Here is a 20,601-nt window from a genome sequence, read left to right on the forward strand (position 1 = left end):
TCACATCAAATCAAACACAGAAACACAATGCAACACAGAATCAACAATGAAAACACAACATTAAGTCAGATTCCGTCAATAAATTTGTAATTGATTATGTTTCAAATACAATCCTAAACAGGCTGGTTTTAATTCAAGATTTAAAGGACATCAGTGTTTCAGCAGCAGCACGATTTCAACGGCGGCACAGGGGGAAACCGGCTGTCACAGGTTCGATTCCTGTGACAGCCTGGTGACCTTTGTCGCATATTTTCCCTCTCATTACCTCCTTTTCTGTCTGCGTGCTTTCAAATAAAGGCCAGTAGAGCCAAAAAACCTTTCAAGAAAGGAGACAGAATTTTTTAAAAACGGGAATCATATTTTCAGATGAGGCCTATTTTTTTTTGTGAACAAAATTACCTTTAGCAAATAACCTTTAAGCAGGTATTAAGCACACTTTTCATTTAGCACACGTTTCTGTATTAAATGTTTTATTGATCTGGAAACATTTTCATTGCCCTGCAAGCAGAAAAATCATCGTAATTAACAGAAATAAAGGCTTTAATTACATCAATTTGAATCTATTTAACATGTTTCTCTTAGTGATGAAGTTTCTGAAATAAATGGACTTTTGTGCAATATTCTAATTTATTGATTAGTTCTGTATGTGTGAAAAGAAAACAACAACAATGCGCACCATGCTGAACAGTACAACGCAGCACAGTGGTGGCAGCATCATGGTGTGGGGATTATTTTAGTCCTCAGTAATGTTTAATAACGTTATAAAATACCTGAAAGTGTCAACGCAGAGCCGACTGGCTGTGGAATAATTAAACTTAATGGCTGAAAACAGGAAGGAACAACATTCTTGACGCGTTAATTGTTTTAAAAAAATCCTTTAGTCTTTTAAGGCGTGAAAAGGTTTAACAAACTAATAAACTGTTGTTATCGTTTCCAGCTGATTACACAAAGTGATATAGGGACTCAGCAGAGGTCTCTGTTTATCAATCCCTCAAAGCCACGTTTTTAAAATATTCATAATTCTGTGTGAAGTGTTTTGAAGAGTTTTCTTTCCTATCTGCTTATTTCTCCTGAGATGATCCATGAATCCCTGTAAAGATTATCTTTGTACCAGAAGTGCTTTGTTATCCTCTTTAAGTAGCGTTGATTCCATTGACCATAAAACTGGACAATTTTACATTTCAAAAGTACATTTGCATAATGGAATTGCGTCAGTTTCTCATTTGCTGGGACGACGCGTCGTATTGAAGTTGTTGTATTTTTTTTTTCTTCTTTTTGTAAAACTGCAACAGAAACACTTTTCTGGCTTCGTACGAGTCACTCGATCAGAAACCGTTTGTTTCCACTGGCCCAAAAAACGAGGAGGATGAAAGAAAGCAGGATGTTTTGATTTTATTTTATTCTATTTTTAGTAGGAGAATGACGGCGAGGAACAAATGGAAACTCAACAATTGTTAAACTGTGTTTCTTCGACATGCGGGATATCGACCAAGTTTTTGTCATTCATTGGAGCCAACGCCTGCATCCACCGTTTCTACATTTGAATGGGATTCTTTTTTGTTTGTTTTTATTTATTTATTTTTACCACAAAACCATCTAATTTGTCATTACCAAGACAGGTGTGTATAATCATCCGACATGTTTTGTAAGTTAGCTTATCGACTATGAAGAAACAGAACAATGGCTGTTTTTTGTTACATATATTAGATACTTCCAGTAATTTCCGTTTTTTCTACTCTAAAATAAAATATAAACATTCCTGGTAGATATTCCCTTAAAGAGAAAGAACTCACTGGTGTGAAAACAATAATGTGTTTTTAATTAAAGTTGTCCTATTCAGTCAGCACTACTCCTTATTAATTTACATTTCGGTTGTTATAATTCCAGCTTTGTCTTTTTTCCTTCGTTCTTTTTGTTCTTGTCTTTTATTTAACGTTTTGGGTCTGACAGGTGGCTCCGTGTGGAGCTCGGCCACCGTTGCCGTGGAGACGTAGAATCCATCAGTCAAAGCTCCTGCAAAGTCACTGAAGTGATTTACTGTAAGTGGTGGATTTTTGAAATTAGTTTCCATTGAAGCGTAATCTTTGGCTTCTGCCTAAATGAAGCCATGTGACTGGAGATGAACTGCTACTGGAGGGCTGCGCAGTCTAACCTCACCTTTTTTTTTTTTTATTGAGAGGGCGAATTACCGCTGGAGGAGCCTGAAGGGGACTCTCAGCTGGGGAAGTTTAGTTCTAACAAAAAACGAGATTAAGAGTGCTGAGGTAGGCGCACACTGTCTGGAAGGAGATAAAAAATGTTGTAATAAAACGAAAAATTAGGAAAAAAAAAAGAGAAATAGACATTTGTGTTTGCGGAAAGACGGCTTAAAAAAAAATCACATTTTTTTTTTTCTTTTATAAGTGGAGATGCTAAGAAAAGTGTAGCGAAATAAAGCTGTAATTCAAATTTCCTTCTTCCTCTGATGTGATAGTAAGAGTAACGCAGCCGGTCCTGAGGCAGCAGAACGCTGTGAATCCCCGCCGTGATCCCAGCAGACAGAGAGGAAGACGTCACCAGTAACACACACCGGACAGCAGAGACACTTTCATTTCTCCACATCAAGAAATAAGCAACGCCCAGTTACAGTTGCACTTCCATTGACCATATGATTGCGCAATTCAACTTTTCCTAAATACATTTGGTAAATGGAAACGTGCCAAGTTTGAAAAACTGGATTTTTGATCAAACATTTTGACCCTAGGATGAGGTATCGATTCATTTTGCAAAACTGCAACAGAAACCCTTTTCTCTCATCACACCTGTCACACCATCAACAACAGGACGTTTCCGCAAACCGAAGAAGACGACCCCAGGATGGAGTCGGAGGATGTTTTTTTTTTAAAACAATTTATCGCACAAACAAACTTAACAATTCTTGTTTAATGGAAACAATTGAGAAATCGTTTTAGCAGAATACTGACAAAGTTTTGCTCACATTTGGAATGTAAACTCAGTTGGGGTTTTCGTCAGTAAACAGAAACAGATTTTAAAAAAGGAGAAAATAGTTTTTCATTTCAATTAGTCGAGGTCTGGTAGATCAAAAAGGAATCTTTTCCGTCTTTATGACATTTAAGTAACACCCAGCAACATTTTGGGTGCCTGTTGTAAATAATAATAATAATAATAGTTTGTGTGTATCTACGGAACCAGTCGGGCCATCTCTTCTTTCACGGTGGAACACTTTTATATCTCAGTGAGCTTTAACACATATTCTCTCCAGTGTCAGCTGTAAAAATGTAATATTTTTGATCTGATATGAATCAGTGTGCACAGCTTGGGGGGCTTATGAGGCAGTCCAACCGGCTAACGACTGATCTGTTTCAGCTCATGCCTCGTCCGTCGTGTCTATTGACAGACGGCCTAGCAGTGAGATTTAGCTCAGTTGGTCAAAGCCGTTTGCCTGAAACAAACATTCGACGTCCACTGGGCAGCCTGGAGATCGAACCTCACACTCTGTCCCTGCAGCCGCGGTGGGGACGGGCTCGGAATCAGGAAACACAAATCCGTTTCTTAACGTGCTTTTTGCCTTTTATTTCTCCGTGTTTTTCGTCGTGGCGTTCCCCCTGGGACGAGCCGTCACAGCACAGCTGACAGACTGATGCGCTTTCTCACCTCACATAATCCTCCTGATACCCTCTGCAACGCTTAAAACAGCTTCAGTAACTCAACTTGACTACATAATGGTTAAGTATGCAGTGCTGTCTCCTCTACGCTGACGGGTTCTACATGTTTTCGTGGAGAAATTAAGGAACTTCAGTGATTTTTTCCCCCATGAGGTCGACTGCGTTCTGAAATCAAGCCGCTAATTAAACGGTGACGGTAAACAGTTTACTGTTCAGGCTGCGACAGAGTTCAGCAGTCGGTGCATTCATGTGTCACATTTTGAATTTTTGCAGCTCATCTAATGTCATGATTTGTAAATATCAGGGCTGCATGGGAAGCAATAATAATGTCACTGCAAACCATTTACGAACCGCTAAACTTTCTGAGTCCTTCCATCTAATTGGCAAACTTAGGGAGTGAAGTCAGAAATAGAAATTGGGGTAATTATCTTTATTATTATTTTCCTGGGTTGGGAAGGTCAACCACTCCCAATCAGACACAGTTAACATTTTGGTATTTAATGGTGACGAGGGACGCACGATATATCGGCACTAAAATCGATATAAACCAATGTTAGTCATTTTTTAACATATCGTTATCAGCCAGATAAAACTGATATTAAGAACTGATATTTATTTCTATCTTGCTGCCATATGTTTCTGGTTGTTGTTTTTTTTTTCTTTTCTAAGATGTTAAAACAGTAGAGAAATAGATATAGTATTGGTTATCGGCCAGAACAGCAATATAAATATCAGATATTGATATCGGCCCACGTTTTCATATTGGTGCACCCCTAATGTGTTTTCATAGTAAGTTAAATGGATTGTTGGATTTATTTTGAATGAGGTTCAATGAAGCAGTTACTCTAGAGCAGGGATGTCAAAAGTGCAGCCCGAGGGCCATTTGTTTCTTCCTCCACACCGAAGCTGAAACCGATGATGGAGGCATAGAAACCTCTCTTTAGGGAAATCCTTCAAATCAGCTCTTCAGACACTGGGTCGTTTTCTGGTCCTTCTGTTGTTGCTCCTTGCTTTCATGGCAACAAAACAGATTCGTGGTCTAGTAAATACCCAATTTTGAAACTCAATTTTCTGACAATTATTCCTTTCAATCTCTCTGGACAGAAAAGCAGACATGTAATGCTCCCTTCATGAACCTGACACACTGTTTGGACTGAGCTAACTTTGACTGACCACCAGCAGCTGGCGCTATTTCACGCTGCCAAAGAATTGTTCATTTTGGACGAGGCGGAGGATTATCAAGTCCTCTAAGCGGCCGGCTCAAATCTTTGCTCTAGTTTAGTTTTCTCTGCGAATTCAATTCCGAAGTCGCGACATCAACCACATAACTACATTACTTTATCTCATGCTACGTAAAGCAGATGCTCTGTCTGCGATCATGAAAGTTTACACACTTAGGCATTCTGGATGGATGGTGTGGCTTTCACTAACTGCACACTGACTTACCTACAGATTATTTTAGCTAATCAAACTGTCGTGAGAGGCCTGTGCACCGATTCCCAAAATGTTTCACCAACGGCCATTCAGTGTAATGGCAGTTTCACCAAAACATCTAAAAATGACTGAATTAAAGAAAGTTAAAACGTTAGTCCCCTCACAATGTTCTGGTATTTTGCAAATAGTCAACATTTTGGCAATCCAAAGTGGCCTGAAACAGGAAACGTTTGGATGGTTTGATGGTTTGGTTTCCGACAGTTACACAAAAATTGTTGTTTGGTTTCAGAGATATTAGAGGGGAAGGAATCGACCATCTGTTGTGAAAGCTTCAGAGATTTGTCCTCATTCTTTGGACAGACAGCTGTACAGGATGAGGCTCACCCTGACGGATTATTCACTGTCTTTTGTTGATCCTGCAATGTTTCACTCTAGAACCGAGTCAACACTCTGGAACCAAACATGTTTCAACAGGAGTGCTTGTTTCAGACAAGTTTTACCTCCCGAATAAAGAGAAAAATAAATAACTTGTTGTTTATCAAAGATGCAGCTTTGATAAATGGTCAAAATCAGTTTTTGCATTGCTCTCTGTTTTTTTTGTTTTTTTTTTTTTGTTTGCTGATTACGTTGCGCATTAGAAAGTAGATAGAATCATAGAATAATACATGTATGTTTTAGAAATTTTCTTGCTTCAACACAGCTATTATACATACCCCCACTCCCCAAAAAAATGTTGTTTAATGTCTTCACTTATCTTTGTGGTTTTCTCTGATGTTCATCTGTGAAAAAACGGTGCCAAGGTTTCCATTAATGATGTAAATGAGCGTACAGGGAGAACAAGATCTACAGCTAGAAAAACAGGGAGAGGAAACCCAAGTCATGCCTCCACATGAGATTCTGTATGCGGGAAATGCTTCGTGTTCCCAGGAGCATCAAACATTCATGAAAGGGAAGGATTACCAATGACCTTTGTGAGCCACGAAAATGAAAATGAAGATCTGAGAAGTTAGTCTTTAAATGTGGAACAGATTGTTTTTATAGATCCAATTCAGAATACTTTACAGAAATTAGAAGCTAATCTAACTCTTTTAATTAAAACTCTTCTGTGACGGCTGTGGGCAGGACGGATCTCCTGTAGCCGTCAGTATCACAACGGCTTTGAAGAAGCCGATTCATGCGAAACCCAGACACATTTCTTGGAAATGCTGGGTCAAGACATTATGATAAGGCTGGTGGATTGAGTATTTTTAACATTTATTTTGACTGATGGTTTGTGTCCAGATGTTCACTGATGAGCTCCCAAAAAGTGATTCTCTCTAAGACAGACTTTAAATAGGTGATGGGAAAAAACATCAGAGAGCTGCATGCAGAGAGAATCGTGGCTCAGATGAGCGATTATAGGAGGTGAAATCCAGACAGACAAAATCTGGGACTGAATGGTTTTGAGAAAAGTTATGACAGCAAATGGAAACGAAAACATGTTCACAAAATTAGCATAATTAGCATGTTAGTTCACGTTATTCGAACACCGTTATTTATTTTGTTAAATGTGCATTTAACACAACTTTGCTGCCATGGCGCCGCCACTCTGAGAGCATAAAAAGAACCCCAAAATTATTTTACTGTTGTAGACAAAACAACGCAGCAAAACCTCATTTCACATGAAGCGAGTCACAGCTGATGCAACAAAACCTAAAAAACACAAACACTATTAGATACATGAGAAACAATTTCATATTTTGCCTGTTTTAATCAATTAACAGCCCTAATAAAAATGTGTAGTACTAATATAGTAACTCATTGTCTATTTTTTAACTATGAATTGTAATTAAATGTGATTAATTATGTTATGAGCTGACATTTTTCTTCTTGCCCAACCGGTTTTATCTGTTCTCTAGGTCCAGTTATCTAAAGAACGACGATCGAGGATTTAAAGGTTAAACCAAAGAATAAAAAAAAATAAAAAATAGAAGGCGCAACATCCATAGAGTGCAGCAGATGTCAGATTAATTCTCCGTGAAAATGTTGTGTATTTTGTCACTTCCAGACAGTCTGAGGCCAATCTCAGCCTTTTTACGTTTTCCACAAACCCAACTGAGTTCCATGAAAGACGTAACTCTGCAGGAAGACCAAGGCCTCTTTAACAACACGCCTCCGATCGCCGGGGAAACTCTTCAACAACCTCAGGCTGCCGTGCATGAGTCAGTCCTTCAGAATCAAACAAAAAGCAGTCATGGAGTGCGGTCTCACCCTCGTCCTCTCTCCACATATATTTATATATATAAAGAATGTAAAGAAAGCTCAAAATCCTCCATGATTTCCTGATTCCACTCACACCATCTGTGACCTTAGAATCCCAGGAAACACTTTAATCTGCTGCTCTGCTGCGTCTTTCCAGCATCACTTGACAGATTTTGAGCCGTCTTCAGTCAACACACTAAAATATGAATCGAAAGCCTCCATTTGGAGTGTTTGCGGCGTTATTGGTGTTGAAGGGGTTCTCAGAGGGTTTTTCATCTACGTCAGCTAAACACTTTTTTTTTTTTTTTTTTTTTTTTACCAGTTTAGTTGTGGAGGCTGGTTCTGTTATGTAACTTGAATGTGTCAAAAAAACAAAAAAAAACATTCTGTTAGTTAGCAAAGCTCCAAAAAAATTTTTCTAAATGAGCAAAAAATATTTTGTTGTGTAAAGTTGATTATTTTCTTGAATGTTTTCCACTAGATTGTATTTTGACCAACTTTACTCTGAGCTGTAAAACTCTGTTGTACTCTACATTACACACAGTAGTCCCAAAATTATTAGGATCAGATTAACTACAGGGTTGCTGTGAATTAATGACGACTAATTGATCGTTTAAAAAAAGAAATAAACTGAATTACTAAATGGGTTCTAATTTTTTATTTTAGGACAGTCAGTTTATTAAAATAGGATGCAAAAGGCAAAAATATTTCTTTTGTTGTTCATAGCAGTTCAGTTGTGAACAGCTGCGACTGAAAGTTGTTTTGTCTACAACAGTAAAATAATTTTGAGGCTCTAGTTGTGCTCTGAGCGCCATGGCAACCCCACAGAGCAGCGCCGAGTGAATGGAGAGGTGGAGAGGAGAGAGTGTGGAGCTTTCATGTTTTTATGGTAGAGGAGGGCGGGTCAATTGAAAATATTGATCATATCGATATTAAATCGGTATGATTATGGGATCGACACTAATGTGAATATGTATACTGTGCTTTCAGATTGCCTCTTGAAAGTTAATATTCTTTTTGTTTTGGAATCTCCCAACCACAGAAAAGACTTTGTTTTGATTTGCTGTTAATTTAATTGATGGATTCGTTTTCTATTATTTCTCTTTATTATCTGAATATGTGATTAAAGTCCAAATTCTTGAAAGAAAGACGAAAAAAAACACAAAAACTCTTGAGTACATAAAGCTTAAATAACAAACGGTTATTGGTGATTCTGGGTCTATATTGACCCGGCGTTGGATCAATACCAACATGTGTAGTATCACACATTGTTCTGGGGGTGGCAGATGAGGGGTTAAACATTTTTGCAACTTTATGATTATGTCAATAATGAATTTGCAAAACATGTTTTTGATTTTCTAGTTGTTTCATTTTGTTGTATTGTGAAAACCAATTACACATTCACACGTTTAAACATCTGTACGTCAGAAAAACATGAAGTGCCCATAATCTTTTTTCTTATTCACTTGACTAAAGCTTTGTTGCATCACTGTAAAAAAAGAAAACTAGTAATAAGCTGAAACGTGGACCTCTGAAGACACTGGACCCATTCAGAAACCTCACTCTGACTGAACAAACCTTATCAGTCAACCAGAGTGTCACCGACTCCCTTCGCTGATGCTGGATGGCAGCTGAATGTCCTCAAATCTCTGCTGCAGATTTCTTATTTCCAACAAAACATTGAAAGCAGAAGACGGAGAGGCTGTTTCAGCAGCAGAATAATGATTTTATTGTCATTTCACACAATCTCTGTCGATGTCATTCAGACAGCAGTAATGACTGCAGCTCTCCTCGTCTCCATTCCCCGGCCTGTTTTATATGATATCTCCCTGTTGCCGCTGTCTTAATGGGTTTTTTATTTTTCATTTTTCTCTTACCTCATTTAAGTGAATGTCGACTGTTTACATTGCATCATCAAGCAAAAGACCTAAAAAAAAAATAAAAAGTAAAATAAGGCAGCAGTTAGGGAGTCGTTTCTCCTTTAGCTCCTAAGATTGTGACTGCAATGAGAAGGGGCTTAGACATCCGCCATGAGGTCACACACACAGTTACATCTTATTGGTCATCATCTTTGATTCTTCCATGCATGCTTGAGAAATCCTATAATCTCCCACCAAAGAGCTGTGCAATACACCTGCGTGGACCTAGCCCCGCCTTCAAGGACGAAGCTCCTCCTCGTTTGTGCTGCAGTTTTCATTCTTCTGAGCTTCTGCCTCACAAAGCAGCCCTACCCCGCTGCTGCCCCACTCAACTCCTTCAGACTAGCCAGCAGCAATTAGCAAACACCTGGTGGAGCTGAGCATCAGCTGAGCTCAACATAGGAGCTACGTCTCATTGAAACGTTGGTAAAAAACGTTGCTAAAGGAATAATAGAGGAGCCATGTTGTGACGACTTCCTGAAGACGGAGTTTCTGAAAGAGGAGGAGCTTCTTAAACAGACAGAGGCCCAATTTCGAGGCGTTAAATTTTGAAGTTGAATATCTTTTATTTAATGTAAATATCATTTTAATAACAACTGAAGGTGACATAGTTACTTTAGATTGCTACAATATATTGCTGTAAAGTACATAATGCTGTCTCTTTAAAGATAATTTTTTAATTAATAAAAACAGCAAAAGCAACATTTTTATGTTGTTTCCTTGGCTACATAAACATCCAGTCATAAAAACTGAACATCTGGACATAATGTGCTCAAACTGGATGAACTTCAGCACAGAATAACATCAACTGGGGTTAACCGAGGCTTCATCCCGAGGTTCATTGCTAAGATGGAGATACTCCAGGGAGTTTCTCTCTTGCCTCCGGGATCTCGGTTCATAATGACACCAAAGAATATTTAAAGTGTCTGTTTTCCACCCGAGCGCCTAAATACGCCCCACTTCTGATCTTCTCCCAGGGGATCTGGAATCCCTGCACGCTCTGCCGTCATGCAGTTTCTATTCTATCTTTCTGCAACACCTGATGACTTAAGGAGCGTCGGAAGCTCAAGCCGTCTCGACTGAAGTGCCAGCGGCGCTGAGAAAGAACGGCGTGAATCAGAAGCGGGACCCGAACAAAACGGCCGAGGCTGGAAAAGGTTAAACAGATTAAAACATGGCTGAGGAAACGGTTTTCTGTCGCTCCGGAGTCTTTTCTCCAGTACAGATAAAGACTCGGGCTTTGATTATTTTAGCCCGACAAGTAGGGCGGCTGTAACGAGGGTTACACAACAACAGGAACACTTCTCGGACGCTCGGTTAGGGATCGCTTGATGTAGCAGCGGATCGCCTGGAGCAAGAAAAAATAAACTCTAATTCCTCCTCTTGATATCGGCGGTGTGGGGAGGAGGAGGGGAAAATAAGCAAGAAAGTGACACGTAGGGGGTGAGATAGTAAAGTCCCCCGAGTTGGGGGGAGGAAATCCCTGTGTTGTGCTCATCCAATTTTGAGAAACTGGGTGAGATGGAAGAGATTCTGATTTTTATGATTCCAGAGCCTCGAGCCTCTCAGCGGCTCGGGGGACAAAAAAATAAAACATAAAACGGCGGCAGCAGCAGGCAGGCGTTAGGCTCATCCCTCTCCTCCGCTGCTCGCACAGCCAGGCGGAACAAAACGAAGCGGAGGCAAACGACAAGGGCAGCGGCCATCATCGGGCTCTGCTGGCCAGATCTGAGACAATGAGAGATGTCAACAGGAAGGGGAAGAAAAAAAACAAAACAGGGAAAACACAAGCACAGACAGACTGGACGGTGGAGAGCTGGGAACTGAAGCTCCTTCCTACATGTTGAGATACATTCAGGCAGTCAGAGTGGACTGATGGACCTTTTGTAGCATCTACCAATCAACTCACCTTTCCAATCGTTTCTGTTCCTTCTTGGCCATGAGACGCTTGAGTTGGAACGTCTTGTTATGGATGAACCATCAGTTCATCACTGGTCCAATAGAGAAACACAACCATACAAACTTACAGTTTTATCTAAGGTAGAGATATCAATGCCTGTATCTGGGGTTTAGTGTCAGCCAATAGTGATCCAGTACAGAATGCTGAAACATCAATTCTACATTTTATCATGTGAATTTCACGTTTTTAAATTTGACGTTATGTTATGTTACTCCCCTGTTAAAAACATACATGGAGTGTTTGGGAAGTCCTTTTAATCTCCCGTGGCAACCATTCAGATGTGCAAAACGCCTGGGTGGATGTAGCCCCGCCTCCTCGCAGCTGCTGCTTCCAAGCTACCAAGCTTCCACCTCACAGAGGGAGACTTCCCTCCCTCACTCTGCTCCTTCAGACTAGCCATCAACAATTAGCAAACACCTGGTGGAACTGAGCATCTGCTGAGCTCAGGAGCTGCTTGTCAGCTGATAAAGGGTTAATAGATGTCGTGATGACTTCCTGAAGGCGGAGCTTTAGAAAGAGTAGGAGTTTCTTAAAGAGACAGAGACCCAATTTTAAGACGTTAAATTGCAAATTCCAATGTCTTTTAAGTAAAATTATATATATATAACATTTTTATGACAACTAAAAGTTATGTAGTTACTTGATTGTGTTCTAAAATGGCGCTACGTCCATAATTCTGCCCCTTTAAACAACTGAAAACCATACAGCTTTTTTTTTTTCCACATTGTCGAAATTAGAAAACAAAACATTATCAGTGGTCAAATGTTTCTCGATTCATCAAAGATTTTGAGAAGAAAGTAATAAAGATGTAATTACTTCATATTTCAAAGCAAATATGGATCAAGCAAAACAATGAAATTATTTATCTTATTTATCTTAATGCACAATGTGACGTGAAATCCCTTCTGAGTGGAGTCATCTAAAAGTTTTCTCATTAGTCCAGACAGAGGCGAATAAATAGTGTTGAATAATTAGAGCTTCTGATGAAGCTCTGCTGTGGCGTCGACTTCAGCCGCTTCAGTCCCCGAGGAGTGATGTCACTTCCTGAGGACCCGACTCACCACCCACGTTGTCACGTGTGCAGGTGTGTCACAGCGACGGTGTTGGGGAAAAAAGGTTGAAAGTTTCAAATTATTGACATTATTAAATTTTTTTTTTACGTCTCGGACGCATTACACAACATTTGTCTGATTTTTATCGCTATTATTATTCAATTTGTAACTCATGTCTGCTCTGAGAATTTGTTTTTATTCTCTGTGCAGAGAACAATCATTTTTATCTTGTGGACAGCAAAACAAAATAAATAAATAAAATTATGACCACAGTGTTGCTCCTCCAGGATCATTTCACCTTCTTGCCGTCTTGTATCCATAAATTAAAACATGACATTTAATTACAGATGAATAAACAAACAACTATGGAGTTATTTTAGCCTCATTCATGTTATTCACCCTTAATTGAATTTCATTAATGAGTTAATAATCAGTGCGGCTCAAGATTCATGAAGAACGTCTGCAGCGTTTAGCATTGATTGGAGTCTGAGTCACATTAGGACCAGGAGTATTTATTTATTTATTTATTTGTTTGTTTATGTATTTATTTATTTTAGATCAAAAGCAGATGGCCGCTCAGCGTAAAGCAGAGTGCTGGAGTTTCTGAAGTGAACACAACATAAAAACACAATGTGAGACCAATAAGTTATCAATTTTTCTTTACCTTGACTTGTTAAATACTCATAAATATAGACACGGCATGAAGGATTTATTACAAAAATCCTTACAAAATCAAGAGGATTTTCTGTTACATCAGTCAAGTCAAACATTTTCCAGAAAAAAGCTCAACTTTTTAAAAATTCATTTATTTATTTTTTTGAAGAAATTGACCCCTCCTTTCCTCCCTCTTGTATGTACAGTGGCTCTATGCAGTATAATGCTTACATCACACCTCAGTGACACTGACATCGTCATATTGAGGTGTCTCAGTACAACAGATCACATCATTTAAATGAGTTTGAAAAGAAAAAATAAAATCTCTGGCATGGATACAGAAGCTGGATGGTTTTTTTTTTAAAGTTAGTTCCTTTTTTCTCTCAGAATTGTTATGATTTTTATATATTAGGATTTGTAACTCTTCCTTTAAAGTTGCAATATGTAACTTTTGTAAAGAATATGTTTTTTGTTTACTTGTTAAAACTGTCACCGTGTTGTGACACGTTGCTATGAGACGGATAATCGGTGAAAAGATAAATCTCCTCCTCTTCCTCCCTGAGTTACTGTTGCAGGTCTGAAGAAATACACCGCGCACCGTCAAAAGCAACCAATCAGAGGCAGGAGGAGGCGCTTAGTGCCGTCAATCAACATCATGTACAAGGAAACAGTTTTTCGGTGGCTATGCTAGCTAGCCTCAAATTCCCAAGAGGCGCTGCAGCATAGCAGAGAGCAAGACAGCGATAAGCCCCTCCTTCTGGCTCTGATTGGCTGTTTCTGGTTAGAACTACAAGAGGTTTGATTCTTGTTTCACATATTATCTGTGTCCTAAACTATCACAACATAGGAACAGTTTCAACAAAAATGTAAAACAATACTTTTTATAAAAATACATTGTTCAGGTTTAATAACAAAAAGGATTTTTATATATTAATAGGCTCTAAATAATGTCAGAGAAAACTCTGCTCTCTGTTCAGAACCAGAACTCCTCACTGTGTCATCGCACCGCGCTTGCAGCTAAACCGAGCTAACGTTCAGAGTGTTATCATCCCTCTGCACATTTCCTGCATGAACATAAACTCACCGGCCACTTTATCAGGGACACACCTGGATAAAACCAGGCTGGATCCCCCTTTTCCTTCAGCTTCAGATGAATCCTTCTCATCACAGATTCTACAAGGTCCCAGAAACGTTCCGCTGATACTTCGCTCCATGTTGGCAGCAACATAGCATCTCAATATTCCTGCAGATTCAGTGGCTGCGTATCCATGATGCTACTCTGCTATTCCACAGCATCCCTAAGGCGCCGGATTAGGATTTAGTGACGGTGAAGGCCGCCGATTTACAGAGAGCTCATCGTCACGTTTTAGAAACCAGTTTTACATGATATGGTGCATCATCTCAGTGGAATCAATCACAAGACTAAAAGTGGCACAACTAAAAAAAACAAAACAAAAATAGTCATGAATAACACAATTTAAAATGTGTTATTTCGTAAGTTGTGCAATAATACAGTTTTTACTTAATACAATTTAATTAGACTAAATGAATAAGCATTTCCACTTACAGAAATGGGCAAATTGAAATTCCAACAATAAATTTGCTTAACATGTCAGTTTTAAAAAACAAAAACATGTTTTTCCACTAAAATGAGGAGGTTTTCTGCCGTACTAAAATAGATGCATTCTTGCAAAACTGAAATGGAAACACTTTTCTTGACTCACATGATCAACAGCTGGATGTTGCTACTGGTGGAAACGCCAAATAAGACAACAGGAAGCGGCAGGAGGATGATGGTTTGTTGATGAACAAGCTGAGTCACGAGTGACTTTAATTTCATTTCTTAGTTAGTGAAAACACAACAATTGCAAAATTGTGTTTTTGGATTTTTTTCTACTTTAGAAGAATATCGACAAAGTTTTGTGCATATTTGTAATGGAAACAGCCACTGTGAATGTGAGCTCATTAGAATCCAGGGCTGCAGGTTCGACATCCTGCAGCTTTTATGTAGCTTCCTGGTTTAACACACCTGACCCACATCACTGGATCACCACACATTTTGGTCTTTGGTGTAGTTTTCTGTCATAATTTATTTCTTTTTTTCCGAAAGAATCTTGATCTGTTCAAGACAGAGTTTATCTCAGAACACCATGTTACAAGTTTGGATGCATTTTGTTTCTGCGAAGCATTCCTCCTCCGCTGGTTCAACTATTCCAAGCAATTTCTAACGTTTACTTGACTTCCATATTGGGACATAAAGACTAAAGATGAAACAGTTATTCTGAAAGCCGTCGTGCCTCCAGGTTGAGTTTCTGCCTCACAAGTTGATGCTCTGCTCCAGTTAAGGCTGTCCTGGACGAATGTTTAAAGTAATATGTGACAATAATCAGACGTTCCTGTTGTTAAAACCAAATGAGTCTGAAATTCGTCCAGCCTGCTGAGTGGATCCCTGTTTGGATCCGAAGCGGCCCGGGGCGGGACCAGAACGTGCTGCATGGATTATCGCTCCCATCTGGCCTCTGAGTCCCAGGAGGAGGAGGAGGAAGAGGAGGAGGAAGAGGAGGGCCGCGCATCCTGATGTGACCGCAAACCCGACAGAGAGAGACAGAGGGTGAGATTAACGGCAGACAATAGACGACAGGCTGATATAGCAGCTGTACTCTGACCCGTCGCTAGAGAGCAACTACAAAACATCAAACACTGAGAGCCACTGGATGTAAATCAATTGGTTGTTTTGCTACCCTACGTTGCTTCACTTTATTTTATTTTATTTTTTTAAAGAAGAAAATCAGGATCCCTGCGACAGACTGGCGACCTGTCCAGGGTGAACCCCGCCTCTCGCCCGGAACGTAGCTGGAGATGGGAACCAACAACCCTCCTGACCCCATTAGGGACAAGAGTGAACAGAAAATGGATGGATGGATGAAAATCAGGATCAGATGTTAGTAGTTTATTTTAAATGGAAACGAGCCTTTCCTTTTTTTTGACTAGTAGCGTTTGAATTCGTTCACGCTCTGATCTCTCGGTTTGCAGTAAAACATGTTCTGAGATAATGAACCGTCTGTTTACTTCCAGGTCCCACTGGATGATTTGTTTCTATAAAACCTGTGTTCAATCTGAAAAATTCCTGTCCATTTAAATGAACTGCATCAGAACGCTGTGGAACACAATAAAGACCATTAATGTCATGTTTTAAATACCTAAAATCAATAGAGAAAGGAGTTTAATATGATAAGGTGATTCTGTTGGTGTCCATTCACAGCTGAAACTGAAACCTGGAGACGGAGCTATTATTACTATTATTACTATTATTACGCCACAGCTTTCTTCAAAAGAGAAAAAGATGCAACTTCGTCTCCAACTGACCTGTTGTTGAGAGTAAAAACAAAATGTTTCCAGGATTTGTTATTCTTTTACTCGTTGATACGTTCTCAAGAAACCTCTTTGAAAACTTCCAGCCGCCCAGTTAATCCCCAATCTTGAATTCCTGGAGATTGTTGAAAACCTCCTGGGCTCTGAGGAACCGCAGATTGATTGAAGTCGATGTTTGCGTCACTTTACCTGAAGCTCTGAGCGAACGGCGCGATCTGGAAAGCGTTTGGAGCAAAAGGAGAAAAACCTAAACGGTACCGACAATTTGACAAACACGAGACTAAAAGCTGGAACGTAATTGTGTTTGACATAATCCAACAAATTTTGCACACGCACACACACACACACACACACACACACACACACACGCCTGTAGGCTTGGTGTGTGACGGCCCGCAGAGTATAAACACCTCACATTACAAACGTGCAAACTGACAAACTCTTGTCCTGTGTGATGTGACTCAGACTGCAGCCTGGTGCTCTGAAAACACACAACACCCTACCAAGTATTTTGGGTCTAGTTTCTGTTTCTAGCACCTTTAAAATAAGGCCAAAGTATTTTTTCAGCAATAAACAGGAGCTTGTTTGAGTCAATAATCCTTAAAATTGGATTATTGACTTCCGTAGAAGTATTTCACTTATAACGTGGGGAAAATAAGTTTACTTGGACGTTCAAAGTGCTTTACATGATTAAAACAAAAATAAAAAGTCAAAACCAGCATGTGGTCGACAATTGAGGAACCAACATAACATTTTGATGGGAGCATCATCAAAATCATCAATGCACGTCCAACATATGGGTCAATATTCCATTTATTATCAAAATCACCTTTAAGCAGGTCCGTTTTTAGGACAGAACTCAGTGTTTCAGCTGGTTTGCAGTTTTCTGGTAGTTTGTTGGCTCTTTTTATAAGGAGAATAACCTGCCAATTGAACTAGTATTTTTTCATTAATATTAAAGATTTATTTACTCCATAGCAGCTCCTATTTCTAGCTGAAAAGTTCCTTGTAAGTTATTTCTGTTTCATTTCCAGTGTACTAAGATATTCGCAGTAGAAACTAAACACAAAATCACTTCTGCGGTTTAGAACAGAGCACATCCGTGAAAACGTCCTCTAACCTCAGCGTCACGTCGGCTCAGGGTCAGAGCAGAGATGTAAAAGTTAAGCTACATGCTGAAAACCGTTGATAAAATCAAACTGAGACGAGACGACAGAAATGAGAAGGACGACAACGGGCACCTCTGAGGACAGCTGAGGAGAAACACAACAAAGATGTTACAGGAAGTCTGTCTGACTCAGACGTACCGACGGATCAATGGTATGAGTCGGCGTGGCAACAATGGGTCTGATGATGGCTTTCATGCTGTTTTCATTACAGAAAGTCACCTTTTAGCAGTGAGTCAGTAACGGTAATACGTTTTTTATTTTTTTAATTCTTGTTATCTGCCCATCGGCGCCGCCGCCGGTCACATCCCCGGCAACCAGCTTCCACCCGGCTGACCCCGGCGAACGACAAGTCCCGACTAGGAGCTGATTCCCAATTTCCTGACGTCTGTTTTGTGGCAAGCTGGAAACTCTGAAAAGTTCTCTGCTGAGAAAGTTCCCAGAAGGCGACATTAATCCGAACGGCGAGGGAGGAAGAGGAGGGGAGCAATAAGCCCTCTGCAATAAGATGTCATGTGAAAAAACTCACTGTAACTCAGATTTTCCCCCCTTCAATAAATCCCAAATCAGTGTTGTTGTTTTTTTTTTATCGTAAGTCTTGTTCTCCTTGATGTTTGTGTCCAGAATTGTGACGTCGTTTGGAAAGGATTGAAGGTGGAAGACAGTAATTACAGACACATATTCAGAAGACAGGATCTGAGCCTCGCTCTGTGCTGACAGAATCAATTTTTAATGCGCATTGGAATGCAATGTTGTCAAATTTGTGACCTTTATTTTCCCTTTCAAGATGTAGAGCGTAATAAGCACCAGTGAATAAAACCCTTTATGCAGTTTTAATGCTGCATACATATCTGGCACGCCTCCCTTCGTCCCAAGCAGGGTTTTACCTTAAAGTTTAGCTTTTGCAACAAATCTCAAGCTGAATGTTTCACCCAGAGCTGGGCAGAAATCTAGCAAACCGATATACATGAGACATAAAGTTTTTGCTTTTAATACCATCTTAAAAACCTCCTGAATCTTTGGCCAAAAGCAGTAAAACTGGAATGTTTATGAATGGACGGTGTGGTTATTGTAGGAGTCATTTTTTACATGGCCGGGTTCTCTTTTCTCTTGCAATGAAATCGTTTTAAAGGAGCAGCGTTATGTAAACATACCTGGTGTGTTGGCTTGATTCTTTAATTTAAGTATTTCTTGACGTCTAAGAAATACTTTTATCTCCCATGGCAACCATTCAGCTGTAGAAAATTCCTGGGTGGACCTGGCTGCCCAGCGACTCCCGGTCTCAGCTCCTTCAGACTAGCCAGCAGCAATTAGCAAACACCTGGTGGAGCTGGACATCTGCTGAGCTCATTATAAGAAATACTTCTCAGTATAACATTGGTAAAAATGTTGTTAAAGGGTTAATGGAGGAGCCATGTTGTGATGACTTGCTGAAGATGGCGTTTGCATTTATCGTATTAATTATCATTTATCGTGCACCATTTCTTATGATAAAAAATATATATATACTCATCACTGTTACGATAAAATTTCAGGTAATGTTAAAAAAACTGACTCAAATGTTATTTTGATGATTTTCTGCTTTAATTTCCCTCTAGAGCTTCAATAAATATAAGTACATTTGAAAACATAATTAAATAAAGTCTCTGTGTTCAGGTTAGTGGCATTAATCACATAGTTTGTGTGACTGGAAGAAGCAGTATTTGTGTTTGTGTGAATGCCATTTTTACCAGTTTTATCATCATAGTAGTACTTCAAAGTGTGGTGATAAGAGTCCATGTCGCCTCGGTGCATCTCTAATATTTGGCTCTGAGGTTTTTCACACTGAGACACATTCAAGTCTTGTGTGATTTTTTTGTTTGTTTTGTTTTGGAGGTTTAAGAGGTGAAAATTACTGTCTGACTGAAAAAAACTAAATAACTTGCATAATTTCATTGTTGTCATGGCCGGTTATCTAGCTGAGCACGTCTGTTTTCCTTTCTGTTCTGCTCGGCTCCTTTTGTTTATCGTCATCCGCTGTCAGAAGGTTACGCGCAGTTAGCCCGATTTCCCTGTCCTGACTCGACGCCCGCTGCTCTCATGGTTAACAATCCTCTCAGAGGTTTGGCTGAATGTGCAGCTGATTAGGTCAGATTGATCGTTGGCTCAGATGACGATCTCTAACACGTTTAACACAAAGCCTGTTCCGGTTTCTTTTTTCTTTCCTCTGATTGAAACTGTCAGCCAAACTAACAGTTCGTTTAATATAATTTCTCCCCGAATTTCTGCTGCTTGTTTCATTTTTTATTTTATTTTCCCACTTCTTCGAATTTTGCTGTTTTGTTTTTGTTTTCTGTCATATTCAAGATTCTTCTTGTTGAGTTTCCTTTAAATTAATGTTTTATTCTACTGTTCTTTTTAAACCCTAACCCTAACCCTAACCCTTGGGGGAAATAAATAATAAAATTATAATTATTTACTTAATTTTATTTATTTGAAGTATACTGGTTTGTCAATGCAATGTTCACTAATGGCTACCCTCTAAAAACATGAACGACTTTATGTTGGTAATAGAATTTAAGTGAAGATGTTCAATCAGCCGGTAATCTAATTTGGTGTGAAGTTGTTTTTTGTGGATTCCTTGATTTAATTTACAGCCTAAAGCTGCAGTGTGTAACTTTCATTAATATTTTTCTCATGTTTTTAAATCTGTCACAATCCTGTGACAGTCTGGTACAGGATAGATAATCCGTGAAAAAAAATCAAACTCCTCCGCCTCCTCCCAGTTCTACGATTGTCATCTGTAGAAAACTACCACTGCCCGGTCAAAGATAATCAATTAGAGTCAGGAGGAGGATCTTAGCGCCGTCAATGAAGCACATGCATGCGCTGCTCTGTGTGCTGATGGTGCAGAAACAACTTACTGTAAACCTGAGGATTCACACCAGGCTCTGCTGTCGGGACAAAGCCGTCGGCTAGCAGTCTGTGATCAACAGAAACATGTTGCTACTGGTGGAAACCACAAAGAAGACGACAGGAAGTGGTAGGAGGATAATGATTTGTTTTTGTTGTTTTCAGACAACGTGCAGCTGGCTCCACCAGAGCTGTCACAGCTTCACACAGTTCATAAAAAGTTGTCATGTTGAAGGTGTTGAATCC

General features: G+C 39.5%; 1 protein-coding gene and 1 long non-coding RNA gene across 2 annotated transcripts in view; both read left to right on the forward strand.

Annotated features, from left to right (window-relative positions):
• The window catches only part of htr2aa (5-hydroxytryptamine (serotonin) receptor 2A, genome duplicate a), a 62,632-nt gene that overhangs the window by 6,043 nt on the left and 35,988 nt on the right, over window positions 1-20,601 (forward strand). The window lies entirely within an intron of this gene.
• Window positions 1,970-2,792, forward strand: LOC122840192. The gene is made up of 3 exons (XR_006372181.1): window positions 1,970-2,039; window positions 2,178-2,264; window positions 2,474-2,792. It is a non-coding gene; the product is annotated as an uncharacterized LOC122840192 (long non-coding RNA).

This window comes from Gambusia affinis, linkage group LG11 (assembly GCF_019740435.1).
Source record: "Gambusia affinis linkage group LG11, SWU_Gaff_1.0, whole genome shotgun sequence".
Classification (NCBI taxonomy): Eukaryota; Metazoa; Chordata; class Actinopteri; order Cyprinodontiformes; family Poeciliidae; genus Gambusia; species Gambusia affinis.